Genomic DNA, 10,996 nt, shown 5'->3' on the forward strand with positions numbered 1-10,996 from the left:
TACAGTCCAATTTAACACCCTACGCTTGAAACATCGCTACAATCTGTGGAAATTATTCATGCAGATCAAAAGCACAGTGTGGCTCTAAATAATTTCAGTGAATATTTTTTTTTTAGGTAAGATTTTTTTAAAGACCCTTAAAGGTAGACAACCTTGTAGTATGTAGCCAAATCAACTAATATGTCAACTAATACATCAAAGTGAAGTTTCCCTCTCATAGCATTGCCATAGTCTGTGCCTAAATGAAAGACAGTACCTTAGATGAGAATATGGAAATCAAAAGGTAATAAAATTTCTGTGAGGAAATAGGGACAAATACTACTAAAGGTTAAAACATTTTAAAGTTGCTGTATCAAAGGCTAATATTCTCATTAGATTCTCTCCATCTGTGTTGAGTCAAAGTTGAAGCAAAAATAAAAGGTAAAATTTCTTCTTTTTTAATACCATTCGTATTAGTAATTGTGTGGTCATCAGGTTTTCCCCAGGTTTTTATGGCTTCCAAACTGTCCGAGGTCTAGAACACATATTACAGGCAACTGAGCCTGTATTCAGTATTTATCAAAGTCTACAGCATTGATAGATTGTTCATATTTTTAGAGCAAATCTTTGACAATAAGAATAAAGTTATGCTGTAATGTTTTGTATGCTCTTACAATTTTAACAGAAATTTTCTCATATTTTCCATATGAACATTGTCATGTTATCTCATTTTCCTCTTTAGTCCCTATCAAACTAAGATTATATCCTTTTTAATACAGTGATCATTAATAACTGTATCGCTCTATATGTGTGTATCTATATCAATAGCTTGATAATAACTTGTGTGGATCTGAACCACATATCAAGCAACGTTGCCTAGCTTTATGGTTCATTTTGTATTTCAGTAGCATCTTCCCTGTCTTCAAAGAAATTTTGGACTGAGAACTCACTACAAGATGTTGAGATGCTGGAGCGTGTCCAGAGAAGGGCAACAAAGCTGGTGAGGGGTCTGGAACACAAGTCTGATGAGGAGCGGCTGGGGGAACTGGGGTTCTTTAGCCTGGAGAGAAGGGGGCTCAGGGGGATCTTATCACTCTCTACAACCACCTGAAAGGAGGTTCTAGTGAGGTGGGAGTTGGTCTCTTCCAAGTAACAAGTAATAGGACAAAAGTAAATGGCCTCAAGTTGTGTGGGGGCAGTGGGGGTTAGATTGTATGTTAGGAAAAAATTCTTTGTCAAAGGGGTTGTCAAGCACTGGAACAGGCTGCCCAGCGAAGCGGATGAGTCACCATCCCTGGAGGTATTTAAAAGACGTGGTGCTCAGGGACATGGTTCAGCGGTGGACTTGACAGTGCTGGGTCAATGTTTGGGCTCGATGGTCTTTTCCAACCTAAACGATTCTATGAGAAAGGAAAAATAGGTTAAGATTTTCAAGGTGTTTCTGCTGATTCCTTTTGTCATATTTCTTCTCTCCTGTACAGTGAATAGTTAGATCCAGTACAGTCTAAGGGGAACCCTGTATTTCACATAACAGCCAGATCTCCATGGGCTTTATTTCAGGACTGGTTTTTGTTTATTACACAAGAATATAGGGCAGGCACTTAAATTACTTACATCATACATCCATTTTTAGCCCATTTTTATTTTCTGGGATTAGTAATAACCCAAGTGTTTTAGGGAAGGAAGGGCATTTTATTGCTGTATCATGATTACCCCAAACCCACAATTAGTAACCTGCAGGTAGACTTCTATAGCCAGCAGAAACAAGTGGTAGTTAATGGGATTCAATAGATGCTGGAGTCCAGCTGTGGGTACTTGCAGCCACTGAGTGCAGGACTTCCCTCAGCCCAAGCTGAAGTCCTGGGGCAGTTGTAGAGATTCTCTGGCCACCAGTTGTACCTTCCATTTGGCTTCAAAGCATTGTTACAGTATGGATTTTCTCTCCTGGAAAATTCCTTTCATTATATTTCTGCCATCTTGTTTACTTACATATGTGCCCAGATGGGAAAGAAGTCCCAATAGGATTTATATATGAAGTAAAAAATTACTCCTGAAATTTGGTAAAATTCTTATTTTGAGGCTTGTTCTGTTTTTCCCATGTTTATGTTATTTAAGAAGCCACTACCAAGTTCCACTGTAAGGTAATTCTTATGTTTGACAGGCCAGTTAATGGAATTTTCTTTGTTGTGAACTGGATACATCTTACTCAAAATCTGTAGTAATCTTTTCAGAATTGAATACAACTTTTATGTTCTTTAAGGTAAGAAATACTTTAATAACATTATCTTATCGATTACTGGAATGTGTAACACAGACATCACAACATGTTGATTTCTAGCAATTATCATAAAGCAGCATGCCCAGTTGCAGTGTTAATTCAGAATGGATATGAACTTGGATATCTCTCCTCCCCTTTCAGGAGGTGGGATACTTGTTAAATTAATCAGATGGGAAGATACAGCAGATTGAATAAATTCAAACAGTAGAAGAAAGCTATAAAGTCCAGCACAGAAGGAAAGCCAGATATATGAGACCAAGCCGTGACCATAGGATGGACAAATTGGAAGTGGCATTCAAAGATGATTAAAAAGTCAGTAGGACCAATTAATTAAGACAACAAAGCAGAAGAAATTTCATTTACCTGAGAACCTAAAAAAAAAAAAAAAATCTAATCACATTGTAAGCTTTTACTCTGCTCCTTCTTCAGATGATGTATTCATGAAAATGTCTCAGAAGAATGTTGGAATCCCCAAATAAAAAAGCTTTTTATGTTTTTATTATGCCTTTTTTTTCTTCAGGTATGAGGTAAGTTCTAGAAAATTACAGTGTATTCCAGAAACTAGAGAGCACATACAGTGACTCATAAGACCAAAGTAGCCAGTATCTCTTAAAACTCATTGGGTGTTATCAAGGATTTGGAGGGTGGCAGCATTTCACCCTGCCTCGTGACCTTTTGTACAGACGCAAACAGCGCAGGCATAGATGGGTGCTAGAGAAAGACTTAATTTTACTCTTTAACCACACAGCCAAATTTAGAATAGAAAATTCAGATGCTGACAACACGTTACATGTTCACAGAAATATTGGCTAAATGTGAGAAATATATTCTCCTTTCTTATGCAATCATGTTTTAGAAACAACATTTAATCTGTTCTTCAAATTTTGATTTCCTGATGTTTATCGTCAAGAACAAAAGCCAAAGCTTTACAAGTACAGAGGTACTTTAAAAAGTTAAAATTATCTATCCTGGCATTTTTGAACTGCTGAATGTTCTAATTCATGTGTTGTGACTCTGCATGTTTAGTTCTGTATTATTTTTTTATGCTTCCCACTCCGTATTGTAAATTCATACATAAAGATGAATCTGCGGCACTTTGTCAAATGAAATTATCCAACAACAAAAGCAATAACAGGATCTTCAGCACAGCATAAACAAGGACACAGAACCACACATTTCATCTAAAATACCCATTACTGAACACAGTTGCCCACTGAAGCTTGAGGAGAGGAATGCCTTTCCTCAGCTACTCCAGCTGACTCTCAGATCGGCCTCGGAAAAGCTTTTCTCTGCCGTTACAGAAACAAACTCAGCTTGAGCAGGCACAAAGTGAGGACAAAGTACAGCTGAGATGGCAATTTTACTTCATATGCAAAAAAAAAAAAAGCAAGCTTTTTCAAAGCCCACCTTTGTCAAATATTTTCTGAATGTGAGTTCCTTTTCCTGCAGCGACCCAATAGTTTATTGCCTTGAATTATTTTGATGCTTCTCCTCTCTGGCTATTCCAGAGCTACTGATCAGCTCAGGCTTCTGCTGACTGCTGAGAAAAAGACATTTGCCAAGTCATCAACCTGTACTGCAATGGGCTGAAGGAGACCTGAGCAACGTTCAGACTGTTTATTCTAAAGGTGCATGTTTTAATAGTAGTAAAATACGTAATGTCCCACAGTCAGGCTGGTGGCAGGGGCTGGGGAGAGGGGAAAGGGGGGAAGGATGCAATTCCAAACCTGCCTGCCCTGCCAGGCAAGGCTGTGAGATGTGCTGGGAATTAGTTTGACTCAGGCAAACTGCTGTTTCACTTTAATAAACAAATGCATAATTGAGGCAAATCCTGCTTTCTTACAAGTTTTGTTATGAAAGGTTCACACGTCTTTGTGTGAAATCTAAGTATGACACTAATCAACACCTCCTAGTCATACATGTTCTATATATAACTTCTTTTCCTTCATGCACCAAGATTGTAACAGCTCTTTTCCCTTTCATTCAAACAGCAATTCTATCACTAATGTATTTCCTGCTTGAAAAAAAGCACTAAAAAAAAAATCTTATTTCTTGTTGATCTAATGTTATTCAGTTAATAGGGGCAAATGACAGCAAAATAGGTGCAGAATGCCCGGAAAAGCAAAATTAAGCACAATGGAGAGAGTGGGCAAGGGCTGCATGTCATTTTTCACCTCCAAACTGCTATTTTTTTCAGTCTTTGCATCTAACACAGTTGGGACAGTATCTTTCTATACAGGAAAAAGCTACCAATTAGAGAATTAGGGAAACAATGATCTAGATCCTGAACTTGTGGTGAATCAGTACTGTTTAATTACAGAGGCTGAAAATATATTCACATGCATGTGAAAAATCTGCACCAAGAGAGAAAAATCATGAAGTGGTGATAAAGTAGAGGGTTGAGGGTTTTTTAGTTGTCATTGGTTTTCTTTGGATTACACAGCTTTGCTTTATTTATTTGGGGGGGAATCTCACTTTTTGACTGTGTTTTTGCTTACTATCTCACGTTCTTCCCATTTTTAACTTTTCAGTTGCTTAATATTAATTTCTTCCATTAAACTTGTCTTAGAAAAGAAATTTAAAAGTCAAAAGAAAGATTTTTTTGAAAGTGATTAACTGTGCTTCTTCATTAAATGTGCAAGAAGTGGAGAATGACACCTTACAGACAGACATTTTTGAATCTGGACCCAATTAGCTGCCCAGTAAGGCTGAAAATGTGCATGCATGCTGACAGGTGGCCCCATGTCAAGACCTGGGCACTTGTGCTCATAGACATGCTGTTGTTTTCTTGGCTATTGCAAAGCATATGACCTCATTTATAAGAGAAGAGCCTTAAATTTGAGAATAGGATAGTGCATCTTTTGGGGGGTTAGGACGACGGGGTTATGTGGTTTGGCTTTTTATTGCTGTTGTTCAGCTAAGCTACCTGTTCAGAAAAACAAGGACTGCCTGTTGGAAGTGTAAATGGGCTCTCACGTGTGTACAGGAAACTTAATGAGATGCCAAACCCCTAACTCTGAGCATCAAAATTTGTAGTTATAAAATGTGTGTGCAAAGCACAGGTTCATGCTGATGGCAGAAACCAGGATACTCAACTCTGCACACTAGTGGGTAAGAAAACACTTCTTTGATGAGAGAGAACCACATTGTGTTTTTCACTGCTCTAAATTGATCTTGTTTCACTTCAGCTGGAAGAAACTCTGTTTAGAATCAACAAGATGGTCCATAAACATGGGGAAAAGAGGGAAGAGTCAATGTTACATGCTTTTGAGTGCATTTTAAAGGGTACCATGTAGAATTTATGCACTGAAAATAGGATGTTAACTAGCCAAGCAGAAAGAGCATGATGTCTGATCACATAGTCATCAGAGTTTCATTTTTCTTTACCAAAGTGCTTGTAGACTGTCTGTCTGATCATCACCTGAGAGCAGCTAATGCAAAAATTAGTCTTTCACATATCCTAACTGCTTCTAGGCTCTCCTAGGCTACTTCTAGGGTTGAATAACAGAGATAAATTCAGTCTACTAAACTATATTCAGTAGAGAATTTAAAAGTTTCTGGTGGCTGATAAATGCTATAACATTTTTTAATCAGACAGCATATAAATCCCTTTTTCTTCTCTATTAATAAGTCAAGAACAAAACAGTCTTTTGTTGTATTGTAGTGACAAGTCAACAGAAGAGGCTATAAATATGAGGAAAAGCCTATTGGGATAACAGTTTGCACTCTGGTTTCCATTCCATTTGACTTGCTCACCCTGAACACTCACGACGGTGCGTAGGAAAATACTTTGCTGGCTGGTAAATGAAAACCTAGATGCAATTCTCCTCCTAAACCACTATCTCTTCAAGAAGAGAGGACAAAAGAAAGAAATGGGGGGTGTTGCCTCAGTAAAAGGCTCCTTATCTGTAATTAAAATAAAACCCTTTGCAAGTGGCATGGTTTAATCTCAGTTACCAAGCCAGCTGTGCTGCAGCCAGGCTCTGCCAGGCTGGGATGCCATCCCAGAGGAATTTTGCATGGCAGTGCCCGTGCAAGAGTGAGAGCAATGCACTGCCAGGCAGGCAGGCTGCCCAGGGCAGGCAGCCCTGTAACTACAGTGGCACAGGTCCCAGCGGGACAGCTGCCTGGGAGAACTTGCTGGCTGAAAATTAGCTGCAGAACGTGTTTAAATATAGCAGCCATTGGTCTGGGTTGGGCACCTTACTGTCACAATGAGCTTGCTATTCAGCTAAGGTTTCCCTGCTTACAATAACAGAAATGACTCTACAATAGACTTACTGTACGTATGAAGACAGTGCCTGTGGCTCCGTAACCTTTGGTCAAACAGCCCCTTGAGAACCGCAGAGTGGCAATTTCAACCCCCGACAAAATGTTTCGTCACACTGGAGAATAAGGAATGGTGGCAAGAACAAAGAATGCGGAGGAGGGTCCAGTCAGCCTGGAAGAGGATTGACACATCCTTTCCTTGTGCTGATCCCTGAGGATAGAGTCCTCCAAACCACTTGCCTGGCAGAAGATTCCACATTTCTGAAAATCAGACTTCTGTTTAGGTAGAATGCTATTTACTCCCTAATTCAAGAACCAAGAATGTCAGTTTTTAGTAGTACTAGGGACTTACCATTCAGTGTTTGGAAAGAAAATATGTTAAAATCTCTCTGCTCATAATCTATAAAAATGTGGTAACTGTCACAAATAAATTGTTTCAAGGACATGGAAACATGCTGAGCAAATCTATCAAATTTTGGATCAGATTAGGAGCTATTTCAGTGCAAGGAAACTATACATACGGAACTCCTTGAGTTTACAATTCCTTGATCTCCAGATCCCATTGATTTTCTTCCTTTCTGTGCCATGGTCCTTCTGTTGCTTGCATGATTTTATGGTATTTAAATTCTCCCTAAAGAAGATCACAGGCTCATTCTGCCGCAGTCTGTACAAATACAGTGAAAGAACCATTCTCCAGAAGACTGTGAAGGCTCACAATCAACATTCATAGATATGTTGATATAAAAAGATACAACAAAACTCAGTACATGAAATATTTACAAAGAGATTTACAAAGAGAAGTGGTCTGGTCAAGGTCATCAGAAAGATTAGTGGCAGAACCAGCAATACCATCCCAGACTCTGTACTGGGAATCAAGGGCTATAGCCACTACTCTATAGTTGCTAGATCTCTTTATACGCAACATGACGTATAGCCACAAATGCAAATGTATCAAAATAATTTCCATTCAATTGTACTCTCCTCTGTAAATCAGGAACTAGAAGCTATTGCCATGCACTCAACAGCATCGGTATTAATTGGTCCCATTTCGTATTCTTTTTGTCTGACCAATGCAGCTTGACAGTCTCTAATGGGATTTTCAGATGCACACCATGGATTCTTAAGTGATCACTTTTTCTCCCCAAACATATGAGTTCTCTCTTATTCAGACCTACTTCCATACCCTTCTGGTACCTAATTTCCAAGTCTGCAATGAAATGCTAATTCTTTTTAATCTTTTTTTTTTCCCTTTGTAATTGCAGAAACTGATAAATACATGAGTTAATCTAGCAGATGTTTTTCACTAAATGCAATACTATTTCATTCACTCTTTTAAAACTTTTTTTATAAATTAAGCATTTTGTATTTAGCGATACTAGTAGAATTTTACAAATTTAAAGACAAATTAAATGTATTCTCTCCACACCAGAGGTCATACTTAGTCCCTGTAGCTTGAGCATATTACAGATATATGAGACTAATTATCAGGGATCCAGGACGGAGAGTGTAGCTTGCTGGGTGAAAAGGGAATGCTGAAATCATTCACTGAATACCCCTTATCCATTGGACTGACACTGTATTTCTAGCGTTACATATCTATGTCCTGGATGGATATTCTCCACTGAGTGGAGACTGGCATTGCTCCAAAGTATAGACATGTTTAAAAAGTACAGATTAAAAGCCTGCTATTAGTACCAACTGCAGTTCTAAATGGTGTAGAAAATAATCCAGACTAATCAATATTTTCATGAAGGCTTTTATATCCATAGAAGTCCCAATTGTTGTAATGCATGAAATCAGCATCCCATTCACTGAATAAAATAGCCTTTCAGGCCTGACAAAGGAGCAATGTGGTAAGGTGGGGTTTTTTTGATTGTTGACTCACTACTACAGGATGTTTACAAATAAATCTATATTCATACGTAATGTTTGTGCACTACTCCATTGACTGTGACATTATTTTAAAAAATGGATCACATTATTATTTTGAAAAAAGCTGAATTACACAAAGATAGTCAAAAAGCCTGCCTGCTTAAATCTTCTCTGTTTTTACGTAAGATTGGCTGTCTCATTTTTTGGCCTATCCCAAAGCTAAATTTACCTGTGAGTTTGGCTAGGTATATAAGACCACACAGATTTTAAAGAAGATTTGTAATGGATGTTATAAAAATATTCAGGTATTCTTTTGGAAGAATTAAATTGTCCATTTAATTGGCCCTATATTTTAAAGCACTTAAATCCATTTTATCATTATTTATACTCTATGTATTATTTACTACACATTGAGCAAACCAACGATTCTAAATGTCAGTGCCCTTACGCAGGTTTGTACCCTACACTGGCAGTGACAGAAGTTCAAACATCCTCTTGTAGGTATTGTCTTCAAAGCTGTTATACTTATTGCATCAAAATATTCTGGCAGACTTTGCTGAGGCTCTATCTTAATCTTAATTCTTTTCCCTAGCCTATGGATCTTGTTTCTCTAACCTTTCTGAATAACTAAGATCATTGTGTTGCTGTGGCACACTGTTTGCCCTTAGCTGCACCTTCTCCATTTCTGTAATATCCTGTTTTATAACAGGGTGACCTGCACTGTGCCATTTTCTTAATATGGACTCATTAGTCTCTTGGGCTGTGCTTGGATAATTTCCTCAAATTTTTATTGAATAATCATATCTATACTTTTCCAACATATTGTTTGCTATTGCCTTTCTTTTGGCTAATAAACACCACACAAATTAGCTCACATTTTTTCCAGCAATGTAAAACCCATTCTTTTTTTTGCAGTATAGTAATTTGGTTTAAATCAGGGGCATGTGAAGGCCATCGGGATGATCTTACCGGTCTCTTTCTTTCTCCCACTGGAAGTGGAACATCCCACTCTCTCTGTCTCCGGTCCATTGCCAAACTGCCTCTTCATTCATCCTTTCTCCCCACTCCCTGGAAGTCCCTCTTACACTGCGACTGAGGACTCCACAGTGAGTATCGAAAGCCAAGGACCGAATGATTTAGAAGCTACAAGAATATGAACACAGTGATGGGGACAAGAGGTGTAGGAGGTCCATGGTGGGATGAGAGGAATGCTTCCTAAGGAAGCAGAGGTGCAGCTAACGGAGATGAGAATACTGGGAGAGGGAGAAAGTGTGTTGGGGATGGATTTTATGGCACTTAAATTCTCCCTAGAGAAGACAGCAGACAAGGACAGAGCAGGAAGAAAAATGGGGTCACTTGGTCAATGTTTACATGCAGCCGGACAAAAAAAAGCATCACAAATCTAAACCAATTTCCTTACAGTATCACCAGCAAAACACATGTTCATCTTCACTGTGCTTGCATTTTGAACTTTACAACTGCTCATTGTCACCAAACCATATTCAAATCACACCTGTACATATGACTTCTTAAAATGAGCTAAAATGGGGGGGGGGCAGCACACACCGATCTCTTTCCATGGCATTTTGCTTGTAATTGTAATTGAGTCCCACAAGGTGACACATACTGAGTATGTCACCATCGATTTTACCAGATCAGGCTCTCCATAGATAAATGTGATCCTGAGATCAAAACAGAACTGCCAAACTGCTAGCTGCAACAGGTTTTGACACCCGAGCTCCAAAAATGGGATTTGAGTACCAATACTTACAGCTCAGAAGGCGTAAAGTGTCTGATAAAAATTGAGCAATGCCTTTTGATATCAGTAAATCTGTATGTTGCATGTATTTTTCTAAGTCACCTATTTAAGAATTCAAACCAACATGGAAAAAGAAATCCATGAATATTACAGCTCCACTGTCCTAGGGAGAAAAGGATTATTTCTACTACAAAACCCATTTTTATAGCCCTTACTTTTCTTCAGTCAGGTGATTCCAAATTGAGTTTTCAGATGGAAATTGGTCATGTTTTCCTTAAGAAAAGCCCAATAAAAATACCAAAGAGATTTTAATTTCACACACTGTGTTTTACATGGACAAAAATGAGAGCAAGGCAACTTAGGAAAACTCAGATCTGCAACATTAGAAGGGTGAAAGAAATAACGGGAAGTAATTTTTACTCCTTGCCCACAGTACCCTGTTTGGGGCTGGGGTGGAGGTTAGAAGGGGGAGCAGGCTTTTCCCCACATCTACCAACATGTAATGGTGGTAGCAAGTAATTGCGCAGTTTTTTTCTCTTTCCCAGGACAAAACATTTCTTCTGTCACCTCTAAGGACTAAGTATGTGTATGCCACCATCTCAGGGAGCTGCAAACCTGGCCATATGCTCTAGACTGGGTGAGTCTCCTGCTCTGTACCCTCCAGGCAGTGGAGCATACTGGTGGCTCTCAGGATTAACTACACCTTCCTGCTCCGCCTTCCCGTAGACACTTCAACCTGACCCAGAGTGCAGAGCTATTCCCGTGTTAGTTTAGAGGTAAGTTTGTTTATTTTTTTCTAAATACAGTGTGTGTTATGTGGGGCATGTGTCTTCTGACAT

Source organism: Falco punctatus, assembly GCF_963210335.1.
Source record: "Falco punctatus genome assembly, chromosome: 6".
NCBI lineage: Eukaryota > Metazoa > Chordata > Aves > Falconiformes > Falconidae > Falco > Falco punctatus.